Below are 21,946 nucleotides of genomic sequence, written 5' to 3' on the forward strand. Positions count from 1 at the left end.
TTATAAAAACCCAGGGACTGTGGGCAGGTGCAAGATTAGCCCATCAGGTATTATCCTAAATGGTCTTACACTTAACCTCTCAGCCCTTAATGATCAAGCACTGCCCGACAAGAGAGGACCTCTCCCTCGGCTGCAAGGAACAGTGCCGCACTCTCCTCTCACATGGATCCCAGGAATTAAAACCATTTGCAAACATTTTGAAACCGTACATATATATGTAAATATATTAATTTTGCAAAAACAAAATTCCAACGATTGAAATCAACTGCCGGCAGTTTGGTTTCCATCAGAGAGAGTGCATTCCCGATCATTACCCTTTGTCCGACAAAGTGGCTGATTCTGTCACTATGACCACCCACTCAGATGAATTCTCAAACTGCCCCAACATACCCAGGTTTTGATCCCCACTAAGGATCTCACTGATTGGCATATCAAAGGCAGCCTGATCCAACACCTAGTGAAGTGTCATAATCGAGTCTAGGGGTCAGGTGTAACTTTCCAGTTTTGCCCATCTATCTCTAAGGTCCAGGGCAAGACTGGAAATCTGGTCCGGTTCAAGGATTCAAGTAATCCCATGCTGTATGTGCCTCGGGTCTTACCCTGATGGCTGAGACAGGCCATCCCAACACTTGGTGGCACACCAGTATCAGCCTTGGCAGGATAAATCTCCCCAGACATATCCAACGGCTGTGAACATTTAAAACTAACATGAGTCTCTACAAATGTCCAGTTTTAGGGTTTTACACAGAATTAAACCAAACAACATGAATCAAACATGCACTTTATTTATTTCCACTAAACAACAAAAGTACATCAAAATGATTGAAGCTAAGGGCATACAAAACTGTCTAACAGCTCCCACTTGCACTTAGGTCCAATCTGGTACAAGCCGGAGTCCCATACTTTCCACGTGTTTCTCAAACACCTTCTGTGTCAGTGGCTTAGTCAATGGGTCTGCCACATTATCCGCTGATGCTACCTTTTGAATTAGGACGTCCCCTCTACCAACGATCTCCCGCAGTACATGGTACTTCTTCTCGATGTGCTTTGACTTCGAGTGGGCCCGAGGCTCTTTAGCCTGGGCGATCGCTCCATTGTTGTCACACAACAACGGGATGGGTGATGTGCTGGATGGAATCGCTCCCAATTCGTGTACGAATTTCTTCATCCACACGGCTTCCTTGGCAGCTTCACTTGCGGCAATGTACTCGGCCTCGGTTGTGGAGTCTGCAGTGGACCCCTGTTTGCTGCTTTTCCAGCAAACAGCACACGATCCTATCGTGAAAACATACCCAGATGTAGACTTTCTATCATCTGGATCCGACTGGAAATCGGCATCGGTATACCCTAGAACTTGCAGTGAACTACCATCGAATACCAGACAAAACTCTTTCGTCCTTCGAAGGTATTTGAGTATGTTCTTCACAGCAGTCCAATGCTCCTGTCCTGGGTTTGCCTGGAATCTGCTTACCACACTCACCGCCTGAGCTATGTCCGGGCGAGTGCACAACATGGCATACATGATGCTCCCCACAGCTGAGGCATAGGGAACGTCTCTCATGCTCTCAATCTCCTCAGAAGTCTTGGGAGACATCTTCTTGGAGAGAGTGACTCCGTGCCTGAAAGGAACGTTTCCTTTCTTGGAGTTTTCCATGCTGTATCTTTTGACAATTTTGTCAATGTAAGCAGCCTGGGATAATCCAATTATCCGCTTCGATCTATCTCTATAGAGTCGAAGACCCAGTATGTATGAAGCTTCTCCAAGATCTTTCATGGAGAACTACTGTGATAGCCACACCTTGACCGAAGTCAACATTCCTACATCATTCCCAATGAGTAGGATATCGTCCACATACAAGACTAAAAAGGTGATCTTATCCCCACTGGATTTCCTGTAAACACAGGGCTCATCCGGATTCTGCTCAAAGTCAAACGTTTTGACTGCAGAATCAAAACGGATGTTCCAACTCCTAGAAGCCTGCTTAAGTCCATATATGGATCTATTAAGTTTACATACCATGTGTTCCTGACCAGCAGCAATGAAGCCTTGCGGCTGCTGCATGTAGATATCTTCACTAAGATCTCCATTCAGGAACGCTGTTTTGACATCCATTTGCCAAATCTCGTAATCATGGTACGCTGCTACAGCTAGCAGGATCCTAATGGATTTAAGCATGGCCACCGGTGAAAAGGTTTCCTCATAGTCGATGCCTTCTTTCTGAGTATACCCTTTCGCCACCAAACGAGCTTTAAAGGTCTCAACCCTGCCATCGGGGCCCTTCTTCCTCTTGTAGATCCATTTGCAACCAATTGCTTTTACCCCGGAGGGCGGATCCACTAGAGTCCAGACTCCATTGGTCTCCATTGAGTCCATCTCGGCTCTCATGGCCTCCACCCACTTCTGGGAGTCTATGTCTAACATAGCTTCCGCGTAAGACACGGGATCCTCTTCACTAGTCAAGGCTTCCACCAGGTAACTATCCTGGTCATAACCATATCGGACTGGTGGTCTGGATACCCGGGTGGACCTTCTAGGTTGGTCATTACCTGGAACTTGTGGGTCATCTCCCACTGCTCCTGAGCTCTCCTCATCAAGAACTATTTCCTGACGATGGGTGTCCAGGATGTAATCGGATTCTAAGAATCGGGCGTTTCGACTGCAGAACACTTTCTGCTCACTTGGGTCATAGAATAGATAACCCACCGAATCCTTTGGGTAGCCTATAAACAGGCAACGGCTGGTTTTAGATTCCAACTTGTCCGCACTTGTTCTTTTAACGTGTGCAGGACAACCCCAAATCTTCAAATGTCTCACACTTGGCTTCCTTCCGGTCCAAAGTTCATATGGAGTTTTCGGAACTGATTTGCTTGGAACCCTATTCAGCACGTAGGTAGCAGTCTCTAATGCGTATCCCCAAAAGGATGTGGGTAATTCTGAGCGTACGAGAAGTGACCGGACCATGTCTAATAAGGTCCTATTTCTCCTCTCTGAAACACCGTTGAGTTGAGGTGTAGCAGGAGGAGCTAGTTGTGACACTATCCCATTGGCCTTTAAGTAGTCCCTGAATTCGTCAGAGAGATACTCGCCACCTCGATCTGATCGAAGGGCCTTAATTTCTCTCTCTAACTGTTTCTCGACTTCCTGTCTGAACTCTTTGAACTTTTCAAATGATTCAGACTTATGTCTCATTAGGTACACGTAACCATATCGTGAAAAATCATCTGAAAGGTGATGAAGTACACGTGTTGATTCCGTGTCCTAACACTCAGGGGACCACATACATCAGTATGTATTAGGTCAAGTGTGCCTGCACATCTTTCAGGCTTACCGTCAAATGGCCGCTTAGTCATCTTACCTTGGAGGCAAGGTTCACAAGTGGGAAGATTTTCTACGGCTAGAAAATCCAAAGGACCATCCTTTACCAGTCTTGTGATTCGGTCGACACCGATGTGGCCAAGTCGGTAATGCCAGAGGCACGTGGGATTTATTGTATCACGAGTCCTTTTCTTGGGATTTTCGACCGACGTAGTTTCGGTTAAGTTAGTTTCCAAAGAATGATGCAGAACATAGAGACCGTTCTCTAGCTCCCCGCATGCGATGAATTTATTATTCCGTTTAACAGTAATCATATTACTAAAGTAAACAGTATATCCATCAGCACACAATTTTGAAACAGAAATTAAATTTCTTCTCAAGTTCTGTACATAAAGACAATCTTTAAGTACAATGACTCCTTCTTTAAAAACTAATTCTACGGTTCCTATTGCCGCAGCTGCAACACTTGCAGTTGTTCCCAAGAACAGTGTCACCTCACCTTCACTCAACCTTCTGCTAACTTTGAACCCCTGCAGTGAGTTACACGCATGAGTTGAAGCCCCGGAGTCAACACACCAGGACACAGAAGTAACTAACATATTAGTTTCTATGACACAAGTTTCGATATTACCTTTCTTAGATTCCAGGTAGGTAGGACAGTTCCTCTTCCAGTGGCCGGTCTGCTTGCAAAAGTGACAGACATCAGATGCCTTGTTCTTCTTCTGCTTCTTGGGTTTGGTAGTCTTCTTCTGGGGCTTCTTTGCCTTTCTCTTTCTCTTGCCCGATTTGTTAGCTTCAGCAAGCATAACCACAGGCTCATCCTTCTTGAGTAAATCCTCGGCCCTCTGCAACATATTGCTGAGTTCCTGGACGCTGACATTCAGCTTATTCATATTGTAGTTCATAGTGAACGCATTGAAGGAAGAGGGCAAAGAATTTAGGATGGCATCCACTTGCGTGCCAAGATCTAGCCCGGATCCAAGAGCTTCAAGTTCGTTGATGTATCCCATCATCCGAAGACAATGGTCATGAACTTTCTGCCCTTTGGTCATCTGCGCGGTCATGAACAATTTCAGGACCTTCTGTCGAGTAGAACGGTTCTGCTCCTCATACATTGTCCTTAGACTGTCCAATATGTCCTTGGCAAGTTCGATCTGATCGAACTGCCTCTGTATTGAGTTGTCTAATGAGGCAATGACAAAGCAGCGGGCTAGGGAGTTCTTATCCTCCCAATCTTGGTAGTCCCTCCTACGGGCCTCAGAAGCCCTATCACCCGGACGTTCCGGGGCAGGATTTTTCACTACCTTGTCTAACTTTTCAGAAGTTAGGACCAGCATAAGATTTCTATACCAGTCGGCATAGTTTGGGCCCTTAAGCTTGTTATCGTCTAGAAGCTTTGCAAATTGACCGTTTGCCATTTTCTGATAAAACAGCAAAATCATTAGTCCACAACCTTAGTTTGATTCATGTTTACCTACATAGATATGGCTTTTAATCTATGTTCCATTCCCATTTGTTCATCTCTGAGATTTCCCTCCTATCTCAGTGACGGAGACGACGAAATGTCTCTGGAAATGTGGGAAATCACATGGGGTGCGTGAAGCCAACTGTTTCAGCTGCATAACCCCACCACCTTTCTGTGACGGATCATATCCACTCATCAAATGAGTTTCCCTTTGGCCTCTGTCAGACAAGGTTCAGAGCCGTTTTCAGGTAAACCCTTCTGTCAGTGAGTGCACACCCATCATATTCAGGTTACGCCAAGGTACCGTGAGAGAATTCCCATTTTCTGGTGAAGCCCCTCCCACATCGGTCTATGACGCCCCTATCATCTTATGAAACACTCTAACAGATCCAACAGCAAATGGATAGCCCAATTTTATGGAGCGTTTCCTCATTACTGATGGACCCATCATTGTGCTAATGACGGAAGGCCTTTAGAGAGTCCATCATATGGATCTCCCTATCACTTGCATTCATATTTGCTGGAGGGAACAAAATCACGGCCTAGTTCTAATTTAGGTCAAACCAAAGTGGCTCCCACTGACTTTCATAAAGTCAGATTTCTGGTGGGCCTTAATCGGCTAGGGGTTCCGTACGCATCCCTTTTCAGGGTTGTGGGGCCCACCAGGCAAAGAGGGGGTCATCCAATGACCTTCAGGGACACCATGGCAATGATGTGCATTCAGCCATGGTGTGCGCAAGAGCCACTAACGAGTCATCACGGGCCAAGTACTTATGGCCCATGGTCGCAGCACATCAAACATCCAAACATCACATGTAAAGGAGGAATTGATCCAATCAATTAATTGCTGTAAAGCCCATTCAACGGCCCATTTAAAAACCAAGTCATTAACGATTAATGTCCACTAGGTGTATGGGCTGAATCGCAGATAGCAGTTCGGCCCATACAGCTTATCTCACAATAATGGGCTTTTGCAGTTTTAACCCTTTAAAACTGGGCTTTACAGGTGGGCCGAATTAATCCCTGTAATTGAACATCAGATTTGGAACGAAAGTGTGAGACAATTGGACTGAGAACCGCCCCTTTCGAAACCCAGATTCGGTCCAAACAGTTTTGGTCCAATCTAGTCCGAAATGGTCCAAAACTGATTTTCAATTTCAAGAATTAATTATTGAATGATCTGAAATTAATAGTTTTGATTTCTAGCAAACACAAAACAATTATGGACTGTTCGCACCACCTGCAAAACAGAGGTTAATGACAAGGGTTGCAGTTTCATAAACTGCAAATCGCAGAAAACGATTTCTCCATCTGCAAATCTCCAGCGCCGCCATCTTCTTCCATCTTCTTTAATCAAGAAAAATAACAGAAATCCTATTTCTATTAATTACATTCTTGATCAAATCCTATACATTCAGTCTAAAAATAAAATAAAAAAAATTATTTACAGACCGAATTGAATGAAATAAATAAATAGAAAAGAAAAAGGGTGCGCAGACCATCTGCGCTAAAACTGCACTGCGATCTCCAGGTTTGAACAGTCCATTAAATCAAAATAAATAAAGAACAATTCCAAATAAATTTTGGATTTAATAGAAATTAATTTCAGATCAATCGCCCTTAACAAGAAACAGTTTCTTGAAAAAAAAGAAGACAATCTGCGCAAATCTTGAAAGAACACCTTCTATCCATCTGCGCAGGGTCAGATCTGATTTTCTTTTGGTTCAAGATTCGAACCTGTGGCTCTGATACCACTGAAAGAATGGTAGGATCCATCTAATGGACGCCATAAAGGTTGCGGAATGGGTGGGGCGAATTTCAAAAATTTCCTACCTTCTCCCAACTGGGAATCATATTCCCTGAATTTAGAATACAATATTCAAGGATCTACTTGAACCCTAATCAAACCAGATCTGTACAAAAAGATAAATGGGAGGATTATACCTGATCCGGAGAAGCAGTATCTCCCAAAGTTGGTGTTCACGCCCAAAGAATGCTCCAAGATCTGTCCCTGCTGAAGATGACACAGCTGTGGATGGAACAGAACCAGCAGGGTGCGTCCTACACACTGGATCCTTCACAAGAATCCCCTGGATGTACTAAACACTGAATTCTTTCAGTCTTTCTTGCAAGACTGATGTCAAGAACTGGTTTCTTGACTTTCTTTTCTGCAAAGATCAAATCTTGCAACAATGCAGATGGCGGCGGCAGGAGGAGATTTCCAGAAACGAAAAGGCTGAACTGTTTTCTTTTCTGGAGAGAATGAGATCTAATCTCAATTCGCAGGAACCTTTCTTGCTTACCAGAACCTCTTGGATCGAAATCTTATTTCTCTCTCTTGGTTCATTCGAAAAAATCTCCTCTCTTTTCTTCTTGATTAAGAAATCTCCTAATTAGGAGTTATCCCAATCCAAATCAGTATTTGGATAGGGGATAATCTTAATCCCTTTCCCAGATAGAGTTAGCTTACTCCTGATCTTATCAGGAGGTTACCAGATTCAAATCTGATTTGAATTTGGTCTCTAAGAGTGGATAAGGCTAAGAGCCCAATCCTTTTTGCTAACTTCAATCTCAAATTCGCCCCATTGATGGGTGATCATATCAGCCCACTTCGAAATGGGCTTTTGGCCCATTAAGTATTCAGTGTTTAATTAGTTTCCAATCTGCTGCCCAGTTGGGCTTCTTTGTATGGCGTGGGACCCAAGCATTGATCTACACACCAGCCACATGGGTTCGGCCCAGCCTTTAATACAAGGCCCAGCCAAATTCACTGAAAATCTCAATGAACCCCTTGAGTCCATCGTATGAACCCTATGGGCCCAACACTTACATTAAGTGGTCCCTGGGCCAAGCCATCTTATAAAAACCCAGGGACTGTGGGCAGGTGCAAGATTAGCCCATCAGGTATTATCCTAAATGGTCTTACACTTAACCTCTCAGCCCTTAATGATCAAGCACTGCCCGACAAGAGAGGACCTCTCCCTCGGCTGCAAGGAACAGTGCCGCACTCTCCTCTCACATGGATCCCAGGAATTAAAACCATTTGCAAACATTTTGAAACCGTACATATATATGTAAATATATTAATTTTGCTAAAACAAAATTCCAACGATTGAAATCAACTGCCGGCAGTTTGGTTTCCATCAGAGAGAGTGCATTCCCGATCATTACCCTTTGTCCGACAAAGTGGCTGATTCTGTCACTATGACCACCCACTCAGATGAATTCTCAAACTGCCCCAACATACCCAGGTTTTGATCCCCACTAAGGATCTCACTGATTGGCATATCAAAGGCAGCCTGATCCAGCACCTAGTGAAGTGTCATAATCGAGTCTAGGGGTCAGGTGTAACTTTCCAGTTTTGCCCATCTATCTCTAAGGTCCAGGGCAAGACTGGAAATCTGGTCCGGTTCAAGGATTCAAGTAATCCCATGCTGTATGTGCCTCGGGTCTTACCCTGATGGCTGAGACAGGCCATCCCAACACTTGGTGGCACACCAGTATCAGCCTTGGCAGGATAAATCTCCCCAGACATATCCAACGGCTGTGAACATTTAAAACTAACATGAGTCTCTACAAATGTCCAGTTTTAGGGTTTTACACAGAATTAAACCAAACAACATGAATCAAACATGCACTTTATTTATTTCCACTAAACAACAAAAGTACATCAAAATGATTGAAGCTAAGGGCATACAAAACTGTCTAACAGTCCAGAGGGAAGGAGAGTCGACCCGAAGCTACATCAAATGCTTCAACGACACCTGCCTACTAATCCCAGACTTAGACCCGACCGTGAGACTCGCAGCAGCAAAAAAGGGGATCATTCATCGAGAATTCAAGTGGCATGTGGTGGCGAACAAACCCAAGGACATCACAGAATTCCTGAAGCTCGCCGATCAGTTCATCGGAATCGAGGAAGAGATGAACCAACGGACTGAAGCCCTAGCAGATAAAAGAAAGAGGGAGGGCCATAGCTCGAACAACGATGGCGACAAGAGAAAGAAAAGCAAGTCCCCCACCAGGGGAGGGAACAGGTCGGATTTTCATCCTCGAGCTCCCCCGGTTGAAAGAACGAGCTTCACACCCCTCAATGCAAAGCGAGGGGAAATTCTCATGGCAATCAAGGACGCTTCCTTTGTGAAGTGGCCACCCCGGTTGAGGAGTGACCCGACCCATAGAAATAAAAATGTATATTGTCATTTTCACAGAGACCACGGTTATAGCACCAAAAACTGTAAAAACCTTCGTGATGAGATTGAGGAGCTCATTTGTTGCAGGTACCTGAGAAACTTTGTACAGAAAAATAATAAAGGCCAGATAGACCAACGAGGGGAGCAGAAGAAACTCCCGAGTTCAGCAACCGGCCAAGTGAACAGAGGTAGCTGCCCGAAGAAAGACCAGCTCGTGGGATAATCAGCACGATCACCGGTGGGCCGGTCGTCGCGGGTTGTTCCACAGCGACGGGAAAAACTTCAACTCGCGAATTAGAGCGTGAAGAGCAGAACCCTCCAAAGCGGTCGCGACCTGAGGACCCAATATTCTTCACCGAAGACGACGCGCGTGGGATTCAGTACCCCCACGATGATGCACTGGTCATAAGAATGAAGATCAACGACTTTGAAATCAGGCGCATCCTGGTAGATTCAGGGAGTTCAACTGACATCCTATTCAAAGGCACCTTTGGCAAGCTACAGCTCCGGGAAAGTGACCTCCAGCTTGCTAGCACTCCTCTAGTGGGCTTCAGCGGAGATGAAGTCAGGCCCCTCGGGCAAATTTCTTTACCCGTGGAGGTCGGCACATGGCCCAACATTGTGAGGTTTGAACATACCTTCCTAGTAGTCGCAATGCCTTCCCCGTACAAAGCCATTGTGTGACGGCCCATCACTCACGTGCTTCATGCGGTGGTATCTACTTACTACCTGGCCATGAAGTTCCCCACGGGCTTTGGGGTAGGGGTACCTCGGGGCAACCAGCTCGAGTCCCGGAAGTGTTACATTGCTGCTCTCAAAGGGAAGGCCAAGCTAGTAGATGACCTCAAGTTAGAACGACCTGTGGAGTACTTCGAGGAGCGAGCTATGCCGACCGAAGGAACGATCCACATCCCGACCTCGGCGGAAGATCCAACCAGAACTCTCCAAATCGGAGCCGCAATTGAAAAGCCACTCCGCTCTCGACTGGTAAGTTTTTACTTAAGAATTTAGATGTGTTTGCTTGATCTGCGGCTGAAATGCCCGGCATAGATGCTAAGGTTATAACTCACCGGTTGAACACTGATCCTTTAGTCAGGGCAGCTAAACAGAAAAAGCACAACCTAGCCCCGGAGCATTGGAAGATAGTCGATGAGGAGGTCAGGAAACTCCTCGTAGCCGATTTCATTAGGGAGGTCCACTACCCGAGCTAGGTGGCTAACCCCGTTCTGGTAAAAAAGGCCAACGGTAAATGGCGCATGTGCGTCGATTACACCGACCTGAATCGAGCTTGCCCGAAGGATTGTTTCCCTCTCCCTAAGATCAACCGTCTAGTGGACGCGACCTCAGGGCACGAGTTGTTGAGTTTTCTGGACGGATACTTGGGCTATAACCAGATCAAAATGGACCCCACCGACGAAGAAAAAACAACATTCATAACCGATCTAGGACTGTATTGTTACAAGGTTATGCCCTTTGGACTGAAAAATGCCAGGGCAACCTTTCAAAGACTTGTCAACAAACTTTTTGAGCCATTGATCGGCGATAAGGTTGAATGCTATGTAGATGACATGGTCGTCAAAACCCAATTTTCAGACTGTTTAATAAGCGACTTGCAATGTGTTTTTGAAATTCTGCACAAGTATAGTATGAAGTTAAACCCTAGCAAGTGTGTCTTTGGTGTCACCTCGAGCAAATTCCTGGGTTACATAGTTAATCGGCGTGGAATCGAGGCAAACCCCAAAAAAATCAAGGCTATCCTAGAAATGAAGCCACCTCGCAAGTTGAAAGAGGTTCAAAGGTTGCCTTATGCCGCTTCATGTCCAAGTCGGCAGATCGCTGCCTGCCCTTTTTTAAGAAAATCAAGAAAAGTAAAGACTTCGAATGGACTAAAGAGTGCCAGCTCACCTTCGACGAGCTAAAGAAGTACCTATTTAGTATCCCGGTTCTGACCTGACCCGAGGAGGGCGATGTTTTAAAGCTGTACCTCTCCGCGAGTGACAAGGTGGTTAGCTCGGTACTGATAAAAGAGGTAGATCGGGTCCAGTGACCTATCTACTATGTGAGTAAAGTTTTGTAGGATGCAGAAACCATGTACCCAGAGATTGAGAAGCTGGCGTACGCACTGGTCACAGTGGCTCGGAAGCTTCGCCCATATTTCCAAGCCCATACTGTCATAATCCTCACAAACAAACCTCTGAGGAAAGTTTTACTCAAGCCTGAGGTATCTAGCAGACTGACGAAGTGGGCCATCGAAATCAGCGAGTACGACCTCCAGTACGAGCCTCAGACGGCGATTAAGGCCCAAGTCTTAGCCTACTTTGTAGCAAAATGTACCTTCACCACCGCAACCCCTGAACTGACGAAGCTCGAGCACAAAGAGGTAGCTTCGACTAGTACAGCACCGGTCTCGGTTGAAGCAAGGCCAACTTGGGACGAGGAGCCTTGGATCCTCCATGTAGACGGCTCATCCAATCAACAAGGAAGTGGAGCGGGCGTTGTTCTACATGGACCAAGCAGGGTGAAACTGGAATATGCACTTCGGTTCGAGTTTGTGACATCCAATAATGAAGTAGGGTATGAAGCACTACTAGCTAGGCTCACATTGGCGAAAGAGGTACAAGCAAAGCACATTGTCATTTACAATGATTCCCAGCTCGTGGTCAACCAGGTCATCGGAGATTATGAAGCCTGTGACCCCTCCATGGCCGGTTATTTGGCCAAGGTCAGGGAAGTTCTACAAAGCTTCCAGTCATACTTCATCAGGCAGTTTTCAAGGTCTGAGAACACTGAAGCCGATGCCCTGTCCCAGTTAGCCAGCACAAGCAGCAACACCATGAGGACCGTGCACATAGAGAAGAGGTACAAAATCTTGCATACATCCGAACCGCAACCTACCAGCAAAGAGTAGCCCGGTATTATAACGCTCGAGTCAGGAAGCGACACTTTCGTGTAGGGAACGTGGTCCTCCGGAAAATTATTGTACATGTAGGTAAGCTCGGACCAAACTGGGAGAGTCCCTACCGAGTGAAGCAGATATACGGGGAAGGTACATATGAGCTCGAAACCCTAGAAGGAGAGCGAGTACCTCGGGCGTGGAACATCAGCAATCTAAGGCGATACTACCTCTGATTACGAACTGGAAAGGCACCAGCCCTAGAAACAAGTAAGCAAGCTCTAACTCTCAGATTGTGTTTTCTAGCTCACAGTCTACTATGAGAATACTAACTTAGCCATCGGAGTGACCTTACCGGGTTGGCCACCCCGGGTCCTCTGATATTTAGTTCCTTACAGGTCCCTAAGGAGCAACAAAGTTCACGAGTGGACTACAGGTCCCTCTCAAAGCCTAAGCGCCACAAGAAGACCCAGTTGCCTCTACAGCATGGGCGAAGTTCAGGAGCGGACTACGGGTCCCTCCCAAAGCCTAAGGGCCACAAGAAGACCCAGTCGCCTCTACGGCATGGGAAAAGTTCAGGAGAGGACTACGGGTCCCTCTCAAAGCCTAAGGGCCACAAGAAGACCCAGTCGCCTCTACGACATGGGCGAAATTCAAGAGCGGACTACGGGTCCCTCCCAAAGCCTAAGGGCCACGAAGACCCTGTCGCCTCTACGACATGGGCGAAATTTAGGAGCGGACTACAGGTCCCTCCCAAAGCCTAAGGGCTACGAAGACTTGGTCGCCTCTACAACATGGGCAAAATTTAAGAGCGGACTACGGGTCCTTCCCGAAGCCTAAGGGCCGAATATGCCAAACTGACAAGGACCTTGACGCTGCATAAGACCTGGTTACTTCGTCGGCATAAGCAAGCTACTTCTAACACCTAAGGTAAAGACAGCTCGGGTACAAACCCTACGATGTCTATTTCACCTCGGTTACCCTTACTCGTTGCCAAGCTCGGTGATCAATTATTCGGGGAAACCTGCGCAGTTCGGAGCAAACGCAATTCATTCTTTCGGTAATCCCTATTCACTGCCAACTCGGTAGCTCGGGTAACCTATATTTTAAATTACCCAGCTCAGAACTCACTCACACTTAGAATTATTTTGGACTCAGGAGTACTCAGAAAACTATATATTTCATTAATAGAAAAAGTTCATCCTCGGTGTCACTCTCCTCCCGCGAGGAGTCGGGCTCCTCATCCGCTGCTTTGGCCACCTCGGGGTCCAAGCCCGTCATCGAAATGCCGCCGAGGTCGAGGTCGGGGAACTTCTGCCGAACCAAGAACCAGCACAGCTTGAATCTAGATCAATAGGAGTTCGAGCCGTATTCGACCTGTAGAGCCTCGAACTCCGAGGACTCCTTGAAACTCTCGACGGCCTTGCTCCTTTCTTCCGCGATGGAGGCCTCGAGGTGAAAGAATGGTAGGATCCATCTAATGGACGCCATAAAGGTTGCGGAATGGGTGGGGCGAATTTCAAAAATTTCCTACCTTCTCCCAACTGGGAATCATATTCCCTGAATTTAGAATACAATATTCAAGGATCTACTTGAACCCTAATCAAACCAGATCTGTACCAAAAGATAAATGGGAGGATTATACCTGATCCGGAGAAGCAGTATCTCCCAAAGTTGGTGTTCACGCCCAAAGAATGCTCCAAGATCTGTCCCTGCTGAAGATGACACAACTGTGGATGGAACAGAACCAGCAGGGTGCGTCCTACACACTGGATCCTTCACAAGAATCCCCTGGATGTACTAAACACTGAATTCTTTCAGTCTTTCTTGCAAGACTGATGTCAAGAACTGGTTTCTTGACTTTCTTTTCTGCAAAAATCAAATCTTGCAACAATGCAGATGGCGGCGGCAGGAGGAGATTTCCAGAAACGAAAAGGCTGAACTGTTTTCTTTTCTGGAGAGAATGAGATCTAATCTCAATTCGCAGGAACCTTTCTTGCTTACCAGAACCTCTTTTGATAGAAATCTGATTTCCCTCTCTTGGTTCATTCGAAAATATCCTCTCTTTTCTTCTTGATTAAGAAATCTCCTAATTAGGAGTTATCCCAATCCAAAACAGTATTTGGATAGGGGATAATCTTAATCCCTTTCCCAGATAGAGTTAGCTTTCTCCTGATCTTATCAGGAGGTTACCAGATTCAAATCTGATTTGAATTTGGTCTCTAAGAGTGGATAAGGCTAAGAGCCCAATCCTTTTTGCTAACTTCAATCTCAAATTCGCCCCATTGATGGGTGATCATATCAGCCCACTTCGAAATGGGCTTTTGGCCCATTAAGTATTCAGTGTTTAATTAGTTTCCAATCTGCTGCCCAGTTGGGCTTCTTTGTATGGCGTGGGACCCAAGCATTGATCTACACACCAGCCACATGGGTTCGGCCCAGCCTTTAATACAAGGCCCAGCCAAATTCACTGAAAATCTCAATGAACCCCTTGAGTCCATCGTATGAACCCTATGGGCCCAACACTTACATTAAGTGGTCCCTGGGCCAAGCCATCTTATAAAAACCCAGGGACTGTGGGCAGGTGCAAGATTAGCCCATCAGGTATTATCCTAAATGGTCTTACACTTAACCTCTCAGCCCTTAATGATCAAGCACTGCCCGACAAGAGAGGACCTCTCCCTCGGCTGCAAGGAACAGTGCCGCACTCTCCTCTCACATGGATCCCGAGAATTAAAACCATTTGCAAACATTTTGAAACCGTACATATATATGTAAATATATTAATTTTGCAAAACAAAATTCCAACGATTGAAATCAACTGCCGGCAGTTTGGTTTCCATCAGAGAGAGTGCATTCCCGATCATTACCCTTTGTCCGACAAAGTGGCTGATTCTGTCACTATGACCACCCACTCAGATGAATTCTCAAACTGCCCCAACATACCCAGGTTTTGATCCCCACTAAGGATCTCACTGATTGGCATATCAAAGGCAGCCTGATCCAGCACCTAGTGAAGTGTCATAATCGAGTCTAGGGGTCAGGTGTAACTTTCCAGTTTTGCCCATCTGTCTCCAAGGTCCAGGGCTAGACTGGAAATCTGGTCCAGTTCAAGGATTCAAGTAATCCCATGCTGTATGTGCCTCGGGTCTTACCCTGATGGCTGAGACAGGCCATCCCAACACTTGGTGGCACACCAGTATCAGCCTTGGCAGGATAAATCTCCCCAGACTTATCCAACGGCTGTGAACTTTTAAAACTAACATGAGTCTCTATAAATGTCCAGTTTTAGGGTTTTACACAGAATTAAACCAAACAACATGAATCAAACCTGCACTTTATTTATTTCCACTAAATAACAAAAGTACATCAAAATGATTGAAGCTAAGGGCATACAAAACTGTCTAACAGCTCCCACTTGCACTTAGGTCCAATTTGGTACAAGCCGGAGTCCCATACTTTCCACGTGTTTCTCAAACACCTTCTGTGTCAGTGGCTTAGTCAATGGGTCTGCCACATTATCCGCTGATGCTACCTTTTAAATTAGGACGTCCCCTCTACCAACGATCTCCCGCAGTACATGGTACTTCCTCTCGATGTGCTTTGACTTCGAGTGGGCCCGAGGCTCTTTAGCCTGGGCGATCGCTCCATTGTTGTCACACAACAACGGGATGGGTGATGTGCTCGATGGAATCGTTCCCAATTCGTGTATGAATTTCTTCATCCACACGGCTTCCTTGGCAGCTTCACTTGCGGCAATGTACTCGGCCTCGGTTGTGGAGTCTGCAGTGGACCCCTGTTTGCTGCTTTTCCAGCAAACAGCACACGATCCTATCGTGAAAACATACCCAGATGTAGACTTTCTATCATCTGGATCCGACTGGAAATCGGCATCGGTATACCCTAGAACTTGCAGTGAACTACCATCGAATACCAGACAAAACTCTTTCGTCCTTCGAAGGTATTTGAGTATGTTCTTCACAGCAGTCCAATGCTCCTGTCCTGGGTTTGCCTGGAATCTGCTTACCACACTCACCGCCTGAGCTATGTCCAGGCGAGTGCACAACATGGCATACATGATGCTCCCCACAGCTGAGGCATAGGGAACGTCTCTCATGCTCTCAATCTCCTCAGAAGTCTTGGGAGACATCTTCTTGGAGAGAGTGACTCCGTGCCTGAAAGGAACGTTTCCTTTCTTGGAGTTTTCCATGCTGTATCTTTTGACAATTTTGTCAATGTAAGCAGCCTGGGATAATCCAATTATCCTCTTCGATCTATCTCTATAGAGTCGAAGACCCAGTATGTATGAAGCTTCTCCAAGATCTTTCATGGAGAACTGCTGTGATAGCCATACCTTGACCGAAGTCAACATTCCTACATCATTCCCAATGAGTAGGATATCGTCCACATACAAGACTAAAAAGGTGATCTTATCCCCACTGGATTTCCTGTAAACACAGGGCTCATCCGGATTCTGCTCAAAGTCAAACGTTTTGACTGCAGAATCAAAACGGATGTTCCAACTCCTAGAAGCCTGCTTAAGTCCATATACGGATCTATTAAGTTTACATACCATGTGTTCCTGACCAGCAGCAATGAAGCCTTGCGGCTGCTGCATGTAGATATCTTCACTAAGATCTCCATTCAGGAACGCTGTTTTGACATCCATTTGCCAAATCTCGTAATCATGGTACGCTGCTACAGCTAGCAGGATCCTAATGGATTTAAGCATGGCCACCGGTGAAAAGGTTTCCTCATAGTCGATGCCTTCTTTCTGAGTATACCCTTTCGCCACCAATCGAGCTTTAAAGGTCTCAATCCTGCCATCGGGGCCCTTCTTCCTCTTGTAGATCCATTTGCAACCAATTGCTTTTACCCCGGAGGGCGGATCCACTAGAGTCCAGACTCCATTGGTCTCCATTGAGTCCATCTCGGCTCTCATGGCCTCCACCCACTTCTGGGAGTCTATGTCTAACATAGCTTCCGCGTAAGACACGGGATCCTCTTCACTAGTCAAGGCTTCCACCAGGTAACTATCCTGGTCATAACCATATCGGACTGGTGGTCTGGATACCCGGGTGGACCTTCTAGGTTGGTCATTACCTGGAACTTGTGGGTCATCTCCCACTGCTCCTGAGCTCTCCTCATCAAGAACTATTTCCTGACGATGGGTGTCCAGGATGTAATCGGATTCTAAGAATCGGGCGTTTCAACTGCAGAACACTTTCTGCTCACTTGGGTCATAGAATAGATAACCCACCGAATCCTTTGGGTAGCCTATAAACAGGCAACGGCTGGTTTTAGATTCCAACTTGTCCGCACTTGTTCTTTTAACGTGTGTAGGACAACCCCAAATCTTCAAGTGTCTCACACTTGGCTTCCTTCCGGTCCAAAGCTCATATGGAGTTTTCGGAACTGATTTGGTTGGAACCCTATTCAGCACGTAGATAGCAGTCTCTAATGCGTATCCCCAAAAGGATGTGGGTAATTCTGAGCGTACGAGAAGTGACCGGACCATGTCCAACAAGGTCCTATTTCTCCTCTCTGAAACACCGTTGAGTTGAGGTGTAGCAGGAGGAGCTAGTTGTGACACTATCCCATTGGCCTTTAAGTAGTCCCTGAATTCGTCAGAGAGATACTCGCCACCTCGATCTGATCGAAGGGCCTTAATTTCTCTCCCTAACTGTTTCTCGACTTCCTGTCTGAACTCTTTGAACTTTTCAAATGATTCAGACTTATGTCTCATTAGGTACACGTAACCATATCGTGAAAAATCATCTGTAAAGGTGATGAAGTACACGTGTTGATTCCGTGTCCTAACACTCAGGGGACCACATACATCAGTATGTATTAGGTCAAGTGTGCCTGCACATCTTTCAGGCTTACCGTCAAATGGCCGCTTAGTCATCTTACCTTGGAGGCAAGGTTCACAAGTGGGAAGATTTTCTACGGTTAGAAAATCCAAAGGACCATCCTTTACCAGTCTTGTGATTCGGTCGACACCGATGTGGCCAAGTCGGTAATGCCAGAGGCACGTGAGATTTATTGTATCACGAGTCCTTTTCTTGGGATTTTCGACCGACGTAGTTTCGGTTAAGTTAGTTTCCAAAGAAGGATGCAGAACATAGAGACCGTTCTCTAGCTCCCCGCATGCGATGAATTTATTATTCCGTTTAACAGTAATCATATTACTAAAGTAAACAGTATATCCATCAGCACACAATTTTGAAACAGAAATTAAATTCCTTCTCAAGTTCTGTACATAAAGACAATCTTTAAGTACAAGGACTCCTTCTTTAAAAACTAATTCTACGGTTCCTATTGCCGCAGCTGCAACACTTGCAGTTGTTCCCAAGAACAGTGTCACTTCACCTTCACTCAGCCTTCTGCTAACTTTGAACCCCTGTAGTGAGTTACACGCATGAGTTGAAGCCCCGGAGTCAACACACCAGGACACAGAAGTAACTAACATATTAGTTTCTATGACACAAGTTTCGATATTACCTTTCTTAGATTCCAGGTAGGTAGGACAGTTCCTCTTCCAGTGGCCGGTCTGCTTGCAGAAGTGACAGACATCAGATGCCTTGTTCTTCTTCTGCTTCTTGGGTTTGGTAGTCTTCTTCTGGGGCTTCTTTGCCTTTCTCTTTCTCTTGCCCGATTTGTTAGCTTCAGCAAGCATAACCACAGGCTCATCCTTCTTGAGTAAATCCTCGGCCCTCTACAACATATTGCTGAGTTCCTGGACGCTGACATTCAGCTTATTCATATTGTAGTTCATAGTGAATGCATGGAAGGAAGAGGGCAAAGAATTTAGGATGGCATCCACTTGCGTGCCAAGATCTAGCCCGGATCCAAGAGCTTCAAGTTCGTTGATGTATCCCATCATCCGAAGACAATGGTCATGAACTTTCTGCCCTTTGGTCATCTGCGCGGTCATGAACAATTTCAGGACCTTCTGTCGAGTAGAACGGTTCTGCTCCTCATACATTGTCCTTAGACTGTCCAATATGTCCTTGGCAAGTTCGATCTGATCGAACTGCCTCTGTATTGAGTTGTCTAATGAGGCAATGACAAAGCAGCGGGCTAGGGAGTTCTTATCCTCCCAATCTTGGTAGTCCCTCCTACGGGCCTCAGAAGCCCTATCACCCGGACGTTCCGGGGCAGGATTTTTCACTACCTTGTCTAACTTTTCAGAAGTTAGGACCAGCATAAGATTTCTGTACCAGTCGGCATAGTTTGGGCCCTTAAGCTTGTTATCGTCTAGAAGCTTTGCAAATTGACCGTTTGCCATTTTCTGATAAAACAGCAAAATCATTAGTCCACAACCTTAGTTTGATTCATGTTTACCTACATAGATATGGCTTTTAATCTATGTTCCATTCCCATTTGTTCATCTCTGAGATTTCCCTCCTATCTCAGTGACGGAGACGACGAAATGTCTCTGGAAATGTGGGAAATCACATGGGGTGCATGAAGCCAACTGTTTCAGCTGCATAACCCCACCACCTTTCTGTGACGGATCATATCCACTCATCAAATGAGTTTCCCTTTGGCCTCTGTCAGACAAGGTTCAGAGCCGTTTTCAGGTAAACCCTTATGTCAGTGAGTGCACACCCATCATATTCAGGTTACGCCAAGGTACCGTGAGAGAGTTCCCATTTTCTGGTGAAGCCCCTCCCACATCGGTCTATGACGCCCCTATCATCTTATGAAACACTCTAACAGATCCAACAGCAAATGGATAGACCAATTTTATGGTGCGTTTCCTCATTACTGATGGACCCATCATTGTGCTAATGACGGAAGGCCTTTAGAGAGTCCATCATATGGATCTCCCTATCACTTGCATTCATATTTGCTGGAGGGAACAAAATCACGGCCTAGTTCTAATTTAGGTCAAACCAAAGTGGCTCCCACTGACTTTCATAAAGTCAGATTTCTGGTGGGCCTTAATCGGCTAGGGGTTCCGTACGCATCCCTTTTTCAGGGTTGTGGGGCCCACCAGGTAAAGAGGGGGGTCATCCAATGACCTTCAGGGACACCATGGCAATGATGTGCATTCAGCCATGGTGTGCGCAAGAGCCACTAACGAGTCATCACGGGCCAACTACTTATGGCCCATGGTCGCAGCACATCAAACATCCAAACATCACATGTAAAGGAGGAATTGATCCAATCAATTAATTGCTGTAAAGCCCATTCAACGGCCCATTTAAAAACCAAGTCATTAACGATTAATGTTCACTAGGTGTATGGGCTGAATCGCAGATAGCAGTTCGGCCCATACAGCTTATCTCACAATAATGGGCTTTTGCAGTTTTAACCCTTTAAAACTGGGCTTTACAGGTGGGCCGAATTAATCCCTGTAATTGAACATCAGATTTGGAACAAAAGTGTGAGACAATTGGACTGAGAACAGCCCCTTTCGAAACCCAGATTCGGTCCAAACAGTTTTGGTCCAATCTAGTCCGAAATGGTCCAAAACTGATTTTCAATTCAAGAATTAATTATTGAATGATCTGAAATTAATAGTTTTGATTTCTAGCAAACACAAAACAATTATGGACTGTTCGCACCACCTGCAAAACAGAGGTTAATGACAAGGGTTGCAGTTTCATAAACTGCAAATCGCAGAAAACGATTTCTCCATCTGCAAATCTCCAGCGCCGCCATCTTCTTCCATCTTCTTTAATCAAGAAAAATAACAGAAATCCTATTTCTATTAATTACATTCTTGATCAAATCCTATACATTCAGTCTAAAAAATAAAAAAAAAAAATTATTTACAGACCGAATTGAGTGAAATAAATAAATAGAAAAGAAAAAGGGTGCGCAGACCATCTGCGCTAAAACTGCACTGCGATCTCCAGGTTTGAACAGTCCATTAAATCAAAATAAATAAAGAACAATTCCAAATAAATTTTGGATTTAATAGAAATTAATTTCAGATCAATCGCCCTTAACAAGAAACAGTTTCTTGAAGAAAAAAAGAAAACAATCTGCGCAAATCTTGAAAGAACACCTTCTATCCATCTGCGCAGGGTCAGATCTGATTTTCTTTTGGTTCAAGATTCGAACCTGTGGCTCTGATACCACTGAAAGAATGGTAGGATCCATCTAATGGACGCCATAAAGGTTGCGGAATGGGTGGGGCGAATTTCAAAAATTTCCTACCTTCTCCCAACTGGGAATCATATTCCCTGAATTTAGAATACAATATTCAAGGATCTACTTGAACCCTAACCAAACCAGATCTGTACCAAAAGATAAATGGGAGGATTATACCTGATCCGGAGAAGCAGTATCTCCCAAAGTTGGTGTTCACGCCCAAAGAATGCTCCAAGATCTGTCCCTGCTGAAGATGACACAGCTGTGGATGGAACAGAACCAGCAGGGTGCGTCCTACACACTGGATCCTTCACAAGAATCCCCTGGATGTACTAAACACTGAATTCTTTCAGTCTTTCTTGCAAGACTGATGTCAAGAACTGGTTTCTTGACTTTCTTTTCTGCAAAGATCAAATCTTGCAACAATGCAGATGGCGGCGGCAGGAGGAGATTTCCAGAAACGAAAAGGCTGAACTGTTTTCTTTTCTGGAGAGAATGAGATCTAATCTCAATTCGTAGGAACCTTTCTTGCTTACCAGAACCTCTTTTGATCGAAATCTGATTTCCCTCTCTTGGTTCATTCGAAAATCTCCTCTCTTTTCTTCTTGATTAAGAAATCTCCTAATTAGGAGTTATCCCAATCCAAAACAGTATTTGGATAGGGGATAATCTTAATCCCTTTCCCAGATAGAGTTAGCTTTCTCCTGATCTTATCAGGAGGTTACCAGATTCAAATCTGATTTGAATTTGGTCTCTAAGAGTGGATAAGGCTAAGAGCCCAATCCTTTTTGCTAACTTCAATCTCAAATTCGCCCCATTGATGGGTGATCATATCAGCCCACTTCGAAATGGGCTTTTGGCCCATTAAGTATTCAGTGTTTAATTAGTTTCCAATCTGCTGCCCAGTTGGGCTTCTTTGTATGGCGTGGGACCCAAGCATTGATCTACACACCAGCCACATGGGTTCGGCC

This window comes from Nelumbo nucifera, chromosome 3, assembly GCF_055504915.1.
Source record: "Nelumbo nucifera cultivar China Antique chromosome 3, China Antique-T2T, whole genome shotgun sequence".
Lineage (NCBI taxonomy): Eukaryota > Viridiplantae > Streptophyta > Magnoliopsida > Proteales > Nelumbonaceae > Nelumbo > Nelumbo nucifera.